We start from the raw sequence: 11,070 nt of genomic DNA, 5'->3' as shown, positions 1-11,070 counted from the left end.
TGATCATTTTGAACAAAATTAAATATTTTTGTAAGCAATGAAAAAAATTAGAAATTCATAAATAACATCAGCATAATATTTTTAGACACCAAAAATTTTAAAATTATGTTATTTTAAATATAACCTACTTTATTTATATTAAATTTGTCTGTACACTATTTTAAAAAATCATAAATATAATATGTATTGTTAATATTTTTTTTCAAATTAACACTAATCATAATATATATACATAATGAAAAATTAAATGGTTATTCCATATATATATATATATATATATATATAATTTATAAAAAAAAACAATTAAGATTGATTAAACAAGTAAAAGAGGATGATGAACTCCATTTAAAATTTCGTAAGATAAATAAGACTTTATTTGATACCAAGGGATAATTTATTTCTATGGGTACAAAAATGTATAGCAAAAAGTTTTGAACTATTCAAAACACACATGATATGTGGGATTGTTCGTTTTAACAAAGATAAATTCAAATTCTGATTAAGGTTGATAAAAAAAACTCGTGTAAATAAGGTGTCTAAACTCTATTTTTTTTTTACATATATAAATTAATTTATAAATAATTTTTTTTTAAACAAAATTTAGTATATTTTTTTATTTTAAAACTTTCATATTAGGTATGAATATGCTACTTGATATATCAGTTAGGCTGACACCTCAAGTAACAACAATCATTTGTCATCACATAAAAAAAAGTATTATTAAAATATGGAAGACTAAACCAAAATTCATATGTTAACAAAAATGATACATAGGCAGACTATACCTATTAATAAAGAATTATAAAAACATACTAGATTTGTCTATTATACCAATGAAAGGATTTTTTTATGAATAAATCATAAATTAACCAATTTATCAGCACACACATTCTCTTCACGAAAAATATGAGTAACTCTAAACTTGATTTTTTTACAATAATTAAGACAAGTATTTCATCGATTACGAAACATCCAAAGAACATTTGTTCTAGCAGTAAACGTAACACAAACCAAGGCAAAATCACATTTCAGTCAGACATTAATAAGACCAAACTTTTGAGTTTTTTTCAAAAAATATATAACTCCATAAAATTCAGCAATTAAAACAATCTGAACGTCAAGAAACATAGAGAAATTCTATAGTATATTTCACATTTTCAAAATGTTTATACATTTATAAAAAAAATTGACCCCTCCAAATATTTTTTAAATATATATAACTGCTGGAAAAGAAATGGAGTGATATATGATAAAAAAATTCACATTATTGATTTTGTCCATGAATATTTACAACTATTTTTCAATACCATGAAGGAGTATAAATTCCCCTTATTTTAAAGTTTTGTGAATAATGATTAAGTGCTATTTTACTATCCATTCACAAATTGCACTTTTATACGTCTTATATGTGAGACTTGTTAAATTAATAAAGGTTAATTATTTGGCTTAGATGCATGGTACAAGCAAGCCACTTAGTATTTTTTGTAAATTAGTTTTGTCTAAGCTATTGGTAGCATTTATCATGAGATGTTATCATTTAGAGTACAAACATTTACATTTACAAGTAATATGTTTCCACCATAGTGACATGTAATTGCTAAAGTGAAAAAAATAACTTGCTTAAGAAAGAACATACGCAATTTTTTAAAAATAATTTAAATTAAATTAAAAAACAATATATATATATATATATATATGTGTGTCTTACGTTGAAAAAAATAATGTTAATAGTTTAGTTTGACAGAATAAAATAAAATAAAAAATATATTTTAGTTATTTTCTTAAATATTAATTTTAATAAATAGACAAAATGGAAAAGGTTGTTTGGATCTTAACTTTGTGTTCAATCTTTTATTTGTTCTAGCATTCATTCTCTTATTTATTTGATTTCCATAATTGTTCTCTACTGAGCCATGTTAATGTCCTTTCTTAGCTACAAGAAGAAGGGACAAGAATCAACAAAAGATAAAATGTCAAGATTTTTAGTCCCATTTTCCAGATTCAACCAATTAGAGAGGGATACTCAACCCTTAAGGATTAGAAAAACTCATGAGTGATGAAAAGGATAACAACATGAACAATGAAAAAAAGTATGGAGAAACATCAATAGCAAATTAGAGAAAAAACACTATCCTTGATTTCTTCATTACCATGCTAATATAAATGCTTAATAATGATACAAAATAATTTAAACAAAGTTAGAACGGTTAATGTATACAAAATATATTATATGTACATTTGCAATATCTACAAGTTGATTACTCATTATAATAGCTTATGATTTTAATTCTCCATGTTAAAGATTATGTATAAAACTGTTCAGTTTTGCCCTGAAAACCAAACAGGTTAAAAAAATGGTCACACGTTAAGATTAATAAAATTAATAATGTTGCAAAATAACATATTAAAAAATAAGCTCGTTATACAAGCGGATTGTGCATAATAAACAAGCTTCAAACATGATTATTCTAATGATAATAGAAACATGTTTTATACAACCAAACACCTTAGATTTTGAGTTACTTAACAAAAACACATTTTCGTTAGACATACTAAATGAGAAAAAAAATATAAAAACTAGCTTGGAAAAAGAAGATGAGATATAGGTGAGGATGGCATTTTAGAGGGTGCTAATAATACCTGTTGGAATTTAGGTTTTTCAAGGCTTGTTAAGCCCAATTAGTAAAATTCTTCCTACACCATGTCAATTTGGACATGCACCCAATTTTTCAGTGAAATGACGAAAATACCCATGCAAAATGACAACCCTAAATGAGAAGAGGATGTGGATAAAATAATTATTCTGAAACTTTTTTATGAAATACATTTTTGGATTTTGATTTGTGGAAATTTTTGTTGAGAATATATTTCTAGATTTTCTTTTCCGTAATGTATTTTTTGCATTTTGGATTTACTTTTCCAGATTTTAATTTTCTAATATATTTTTTGAATTCTAGTTTTTTAAATTTTAAATAAAGGAAAATTTTGAAAATTTTGAAAAGTGATAGGATGCCGGTTCAAATTGGTATGGTGCAAGAAGAATTTGCCGCCCAATTATTATCCTCATGACCCGCATATTTAACCTAAAGTCCTCACATAATTTGCCATACACAAAATTATAATGTTTTGTTCAATTGGAATGATAAATTGGAATGATAGAAGAATAGGACATTTTCACTCACACGCTATAAAAGATTATAAAAATTTACTTTCAGTAGATTAGGGTGGAGGAAGAGAAAGATACGAGAAAATAGTAATAAATATGATAAGTGTAATAATGATAAGAAAAAATAAATAATTGGAACAAATTTGTATTTAATTATAGTTAAGTTTTGAGTAGTGTCAGATCCATTTGGATCGAGTTTAGTCAAATTTATCTTGGTCAAGTTCAGTTGAGTCGAGTTGAGATCTTCCCTTGTTTAGTTAAGTCAGACTCATCACGGACTTAGTCGAACGAGGTCCACCTTAGGTCATATTGAATTAGACTCACATCTTTCAAGTTGAGTTGGATCTATGTCAAGCAAAGTCGTATTAGGTCCACATCAAGTCGAGTCCATTCCTCCTTGAGTTAAGTCAATCGGGTCAACTTGGGTCGAGATGTGTCGGGCCTACAACGGGTCGAGTAGAATCGACTGACTTTAAATCGACTGACTTTAAATCGACTAAAATATGTAAACGTTAGGTTGAGTAGTGTCAAACCCACCTCGACCTACGTCCATTTGGTCCAGATCAGGCCGAGTTAAGTTGAGTCCATCTTATGTAAAGTTGAGTAGCACTCACCTTGGACCGAGATGAGTCATCTCAAGTCAAGTTGAGTTGGGCACACCTTGAACTAAATCGTGTCGGTCCCACCTTAAGTTAAATCGAGTAAAACCTACCTTGAGTTAAGTAAAGTTAGGTTCATCTCAGATCGATCTTAGGTCGACTTAATCAAACAAACTAGATTAAACTTTAACCTTCCAATTAAGTAGAAAATAATGAAAAGTAATTAACGATCAAATTATAATTAATATAAAATATTTAAAGTTCAATTTGTAAATTTAAAATATTATAAATATTTAAAAAATACTTAACATTTAATTAAAGTCTTAAAAGTATTTAGGAGTTAATTATTATGTGAAGCTTCGGGGTTTGAATTCAGAGTGAATAAAAAAAACTTAATTTTAAAATTGAATTGAAGTTTAACATATAACAGTATATTGCTACATGACCTATTACATTAACTAATTATTCTTTTTATGCGTAATCACTGTATATAAATTTCAATCGATCAATTTCATAATCTATACACAATAAGAAAGTGTGTCTAAACGTCTTTAGATAATTTTCAACAAAATATTTTTTTTTAAATTAAAATTACTTTTATATATAAAAGTTCTTGTATTCTTTTAGCTTGTATATAAAATAAATTTAACTTATAAATAACTTGTTATCTTCCCTAAAAAAATTATCTGTTTAATCTTTCTCAAGTATATATGTATTGATCAATATCATACGAGTCAGTTTCGGTACGATAATTGACCGCCTGAGTCAAATAGCACATAAAGATATATAATAAATAAACAAGTAGCAACAATTATGATGACGTTGGATGAGTCAATTCACACTCTGAAATATACAAAAAATATCTCTAACACAAGAGATAAAATTGATTAAACTAAAAGATACACGTTCTTAGTATTAAGGAATTGATAAGTGCCTAATTTCAATAATATTTCATATTAAGATCTAAACACTTATGAGTATTAATTGCTAACTAACTTATATATGAATTTATACATTTTTACATATTTTATGATTTTTATTTGAATAAGAACATTTTATTCTCAAATTTGTTGTTAATTTCAGGTTTATAGGGAAGACTGGAGATGGGTGGGCTAAAAACGAACAATATAAGTTACAAGGAGAAAGTTGGTAGGCCTAGGAACGCACAAAAGTAAATAAAGCCCAACTCAGCAACAGAGAAACTCGCTCAAGCGAGCCCATGATGAGAACGTGAGTCGGCTCACCAGAAAATTCAGCAGGTTTCTTAGAAAGAAAAACCGTGACAGAACTCAGCAAAGAAAGAGGTATTCCAAACAACCTAATGATTCAAATTCTTCCAATTACACGTGCTTTGGATGTGGTAAACCAGGTCATATAAAAGCTGATTGTCCAAACAATCAAAATAAAGAAAAATCAGCAAGCAAGAGGAGTGACAAAGGCAAAGGTAGAAGAACATATATCTCATGGGAAGAAAATGATGTATCCTCATCTAGTAATTCCTCAACTGAAAGTGAAGAAGCAAATCTTTGCTTCATGGTGAATGATGAGGGATCCAACTCTGACTCAGTAAGTAATTTCTCCACTGATTCTGAAAACTATGATCAGCTGCTAATAGCCTTTAAGGAAACACGTGATGAAGCAAACAGGTTGGCTATAATGTGCAACAGATTAAATAGAGTAAATAGGGTACTTGAACCTAAGGTCAAAGCTCTTGAAGAAGAACTGCACAAAGCTAAAACTGAATTGATTAGTCTTGAATTGACATGTTTGCATGCATCAATTAAAACTTGTGATAATTGTAAAAAGTTGGAAAAACAGGTTGAGTATTTGTTAAAAACACTTTCAAATTTCACTAAAGGAAGAGAAAATCTTGAAACCTTATTAGGTTCACAAAATGCTGTTTTCAATAAAAATGGTTTAGGATATAATCCTGGAATGAAAGGTAATGTGAAAAAGCTGTCCAGTTTCTTTGTTCCTTCCAAAACAGGTTTTTCCTCTTTTAGTTATTAAAAAACAATACATATTGCAACATGCTTTTATTGTATGAAGTCTGGTCATGTATCTAAAAATTGTAAAGCTAGGAGGTACCTTGTTCCTAAAGGATTGGCCAAATGGCTTCCTAAGGAAAGGTATTAATCATGCTGGACCCTAGACTAAAGGGGTACCATAAGTGCTAAATCTGTTTTGTTGCAGAAAAACAGCAGGAGAAACCAGTGGTATCTTGACAGTGGCTGCTCAAAACACATGACTGGTGATGTGACTCAGTTCATAAATTTGAAACTCAAAGCTGAAGGGCATGTCACATATGGAGATAACAATAGAGGAAAAATTCTTGGAAGAGGAGATGTTGGTACTAACGACTCAACCACTATTGAGAATGTATTGTATGTTGAAGGGCTAAAACATAGTCTTCTAAGCATTAGCCAGTTGTGTGACAAGGGATACAAGGTCAAGTTCGAAGCCAACACTTGTACAATTTCAAATGAAAATTCTGGTAAGGTGTTGTTCACTGGAAAAAGGGTAAACAACATCTATCTCTTAGACATTATAAAGAGTTGTTCTGAAAATGAGTGTTTGTTATCTAAAAATGATGAGTCATGGTTGTGGCATAGAAGGCTAGCTCATATTCACACAAATCACTTGAATAAGCTAAAATCTAAGGAACTTGTTTCTGGTTTACCAAACATAAAGTTTCAAAATAACAGATTGTGTGATGCCTGTGTAAAGGGAAAACAAATTAGAACTTCTTTCAAATCAAAAGATATGGTTTCTTCAAATAAAGCTTTGGATGTTTTGCATATGGACTTATTTGGACCATCTAGGACTGCTAGCTTAGCTGGAAATTACTATGATTTGGTGATTGTTGATGACTTTTCAAGATATACATGGACTTTGTTTCTTGCTTCTAAAAATGATGCATATAAAGCCTTTAAGAAACTTGTTAAGGTTCTGCATAATGAAAATGAGAATAGGATAAAACAGATTCGTAGTGATCATGGGGGAGAATTTCAAAATGCAAAGTTTGACAAATATTGTGAGAAAAACATGGGATCATACATAGTTATTCTGCTCCTAGGACACCCCAACAAAATGGTGTTGTTGAAAGAAAGAATAGATCACTAGAAGAGTTAGCTAGAACTATGCTAAATGAATCTGGTTTACCTAAATATTTTTGGGCTGATGCTGTATACACTGCTTCTTATGTGCTTAACAGAACATTAATTAGACCAATTCTTAAGAAAACTCCTTATGAATTGTATAAAGGTAGGAAGCCTAGCATTAGTCATCTTAGGGTGTTTGGCTGCAAATGTTTTGTTTTAAATAATGGTAAAGATAATCTGGGGAAGTTTGATCCTAAATCAGATGAAGGAATACATATTGGTTATGCTATAAATGGTCATGCTTATAGAGTGTATAACAAAAGATTGCTTGCAGTTGAAGAATCTATACATGTTGTGTTTGATGAAACAGATTTTTCTGTGCCCAAATCTGTTCTGGACGAACCTGGTATGGATGATTTAAGAACCATTGTGCAACAGAATCAATCTAGTGAGCTTGATACAACTAATTCAGATTCTATCAAAGAATCTACTATGAATGCAGGACTGCCTAAAGAATGGAAGACTCCAAGGGATCTCACTCTTGACAATGTAATTGGTAAAATTGAGAAAGGAGTCTCAACAAGGAATTCACTCAACAATTTTTGCAGAACAGTAGCTTTTGTGTCACAGATTGAGCCTAAAAGCCTGGAAGAAGCACTGCAAGACAGCAATTGGATAACAGCAATGCAGGAAGAGCTGAACCAGTTTGAATACAATGAAGTATGGACTTTGGTTCCAAGAAAGCATGAGATGAATATCATAGGAACCAAGTGGGTGTACAGGAACAAGATGGATGAACATGGAGCTATCACTAGAAATAAAGCAAGACTGGTTGCTAAAGGGTATAACCAAGAAGAAGGTATTGATTTTGGTGAAACCTATGCACCAGTAACACGTCTTGAAGCTGTCAGACTTCTTCTAGCATTTTCCAGCATACAAGGGTTCAAGCTGTTTCAAATGGATGTCAAGAGTGCATTTCTAAATGGCTACATCAATGAAGAGGTGTTTGTATCTCAGCCTCCAGGGTTTGAAGATCACAAAAATCCAGAACATGTGTACATGCTTAAGAAGGCCTTATATGGATTGAAGCAAGCACCTAGGCAATGGTATGAAAGACTAAGTGAATTTCAGCTGTCTCAAGGTTATAGTCGTGGCAATTTAGATAAAACTCTCTCTCTAAAGAAGAAAAGTGCAGATATCATACTTGTGCAAGTCTATGTATATGATATTATCTTTGGATCCACAAATGAAGAGATGTGTGAAGACTTTGTGAAAACCATGAAAAGTGAGTTTGAGATGTCAATGTTAGGAGAAATGAATTTCTTCCTTGGACTACAAGTTAAGCAACTCAAGGATGGAATTTTCATAAGCCAAGAAAAATACTGCAAGGAACTGCTCAAGAAGTTTGATATGAATCAATGCAAAGCAATCAACACTCCTATTTCAACAAGTTGTCAGCTGGATCAAGATGCTGCAGGAAAATCAGTAGATCAAACGAAGTATAGGGGATTAATTGGTTCCTTATTATACCTAACTGCCAGCAGGCCTGACATTATGTTTGTTGTATGTTTATGTGCTAGATATCAATCTTATCCAAAGGAATCACACTACAATGCAGCAAAGAGAATTCTGAAATATTTGCAAGGATCTAAGGATGTTGGATTGTGGTATCCTAACAAGGTATCTTTGAATTTGATTGGTTTTTCAGATTCTGATTTTGCAGGTTGCAAAGTTGATAGGAAGAGCACAAGTGGGACTTGTCACATGCTTGGATCAAGTCTAATCTCTTGGCATTGCAAGAAGCAAGCTTGTGTTGCTCTCTCCACAACAGAAGCAAAATACATAGCTGCTGGAAGTTGTTGTGCTCAAACCCTATGGCTAAGGCAGCAGCTAAGTGATTTTGGAATTCTGTTAAATAACATACCTATAAATTGTGATAATACTAGGGCCATAAATCTATCTAAGAATCCTGTCATGCACTCAAGGACTAAACACATTGAAATTAGACATCACTTTCTAAGAGAACATATAGCTAATGGAACATGTGATATACAATTCATTGGTACTGAATTTCAACTGGCTGATCTATTCACTAAACCACTTGCCAAAGACAGGTTTCACTTTCTTCTAAATGAATTGGGTATTATTAGCTTAAATTGTCCTTTGCAGTGAAAATTTCAATCTGTTGTTTTATGTTTTAACATGTTTCGTTTCCTGTTTCAGAAATCACAGATGTGACTAGGAAAGAGAAAGATTTTTTTTTTTCTCTCTCACTTTATTGTTGACTGCTTTTACGGTTATTGACCAGCAGATCCATGCAAATTAATGTGTGGGTATCCTAACTAATTGGATTTTGTGTAGATGCAACAGATTTGATGTACCAAAATCAGGTTCCAAGATATTCTTACGTGAATCCACACCTGAACCTGCTGCACCATTGGAATAAAATCTGTAGCATATCTGTGGGATTTGATTTTTCTTCAAAATTCATTATTTCCAAAATCTGATCACATTGCCCTGAATTAAAATTTGTGTTTTTCAATTTTGGTTTAATAATTCTATATAAACCTAGCACATTTTAGCTCATCTCTCACACCTTCTCACTTGTACTATAAGCTGTCCAGGTGCACATTGCTTCACCACAGGTTTTGCTTCTGTTTTGAGTAATAATCTGTAATGTTTTTTTTTCTAGAATTGTATGTTAATATACTGGTGCAGGGAAAAACAGATTAAGCATGACATCCTCTTCACATAGAAAGAAGAAATCCAAGGAGCAATCTCAAAGCAGCCAAGGCATCCTGGAAAACTGGTTTGCTGGAGATTCAGAGGCAATGACAAGGTTCATACATGAGACTGGCAGAAAGCAAATCAATGTACCCAAGCTGCTTGAGTTCTCATGGCTGAGAGAGGAGAATCTGATAGAAGCCAAAGACTTACTCAAGCATCAAAAGCTGAAAGGATTTCTGGAGATGAATAGAAATGTTTATCCAGATCTTGTGATGGTGTTTTACTGCAACCTTGAACAAGATGGTAAAAATCTGGTTTCCCATGTGAAAGGAGTGAAGCTGAAGATCACTAGGGAAATCTGGAGCAGTGTGGGTGGAATCAAATATTCAGGACTGAAAGTGAGCAAAGGGAACACTGCTGGAATTCAAGGATTCAACAAATTGCAATTTTATAGAAGCTGTGTGAGGAATCCTACTGAACCAGTAGCTAGGTATCACGCAGGTAGCCTAACTCTAATTCCTAGACTCTTAGCTCATATAATTGCTTGGCAGCTTACCCCTAAAGGAAGTAATCATGCTGTACTTCATGAGGAAGATTTGATATTGCTGTATTGCATCATGAACCAGCTTAAGGTAAATTGGGTAAGTACTATGGTTGAACATATGCTGAAATCTGCAAGACTACCTGATTATCGTCTTCCCTATGCAATATTTGTGTCAAAACTAATTGATCATTTTAAAGTGGACACTACCAATGAAAGGAATGACTCTATTAAAGCTGCAAGTGAAATAGATAACTCCACACTCATGAAAATGGGATTCTATAAGGATGAAGATGGCTGGGTTTTTAGAAGAAATGCTGGACAGAGGGCTGAGCAAGAAGCTGCTCCTCAAGGAAATGAAGAAGAAGAAAATGCTGATGGTGTGCAACACATGGATGAATCACCAGTACATTCTGCTAAACATGAAGATGTTGCTGTTACGAGTCAGAATGTAATAGTTGCATATGAGGCACCTGAGTACAGAGGTGAACCTCTGTCTATGTTTGAAAGACAGGTGCTAAGCAGGCTGGACATACTCACAAATGAGCAGAAGGCACACTATGAGATGACTTACGCTAGGTTTCAACACTTGGATGACCAACTTGAAGGAGTTCAAGTGCAGCTAGCTGAGCTCTATTACAACAACAAGTGATCCTATTTCTAAGTCTTTATCTGTTATATGTTGTTGAACAATTTGGGATTAATCTGTATTGTTTCTTATTCTGCACTGGTTTTTAGTTGTTTTGTGGTTTGTAATGAACCTCTATGTTGGTTTTATTTGAACTGCTATGTATGGCTATTATTGTTCGTTGGTATTATATGTTCATGGTAAAAACAATCTGTTCTTTTTGCCTCTGGAATACTGAAAAATTGTGTGTTCTTGCGAAAATTTTATAAGCTCAATTCACCCCTCCCCTCTTGAACTTAGACACTAAT

This window comes from Phaseolus vulgaris, chromosome 3, assembly GCF_051622355.1.
Source record: "Phaseolus vulgaris cultivar YP4 chromosome 3, ASM5162235v1, whole genome shotgun sequence".
Classification (NCBI taxonomy): domain Eukaryota; kingdom Viridiplantae; phylum Streptophyta; class Magnoliopsida; order Fabales; family Fabaceae; genus Phaseolus; species Phaseolus vulgaris.
This window is presented reverse-complemented; position numbering follows the sequence as displayed.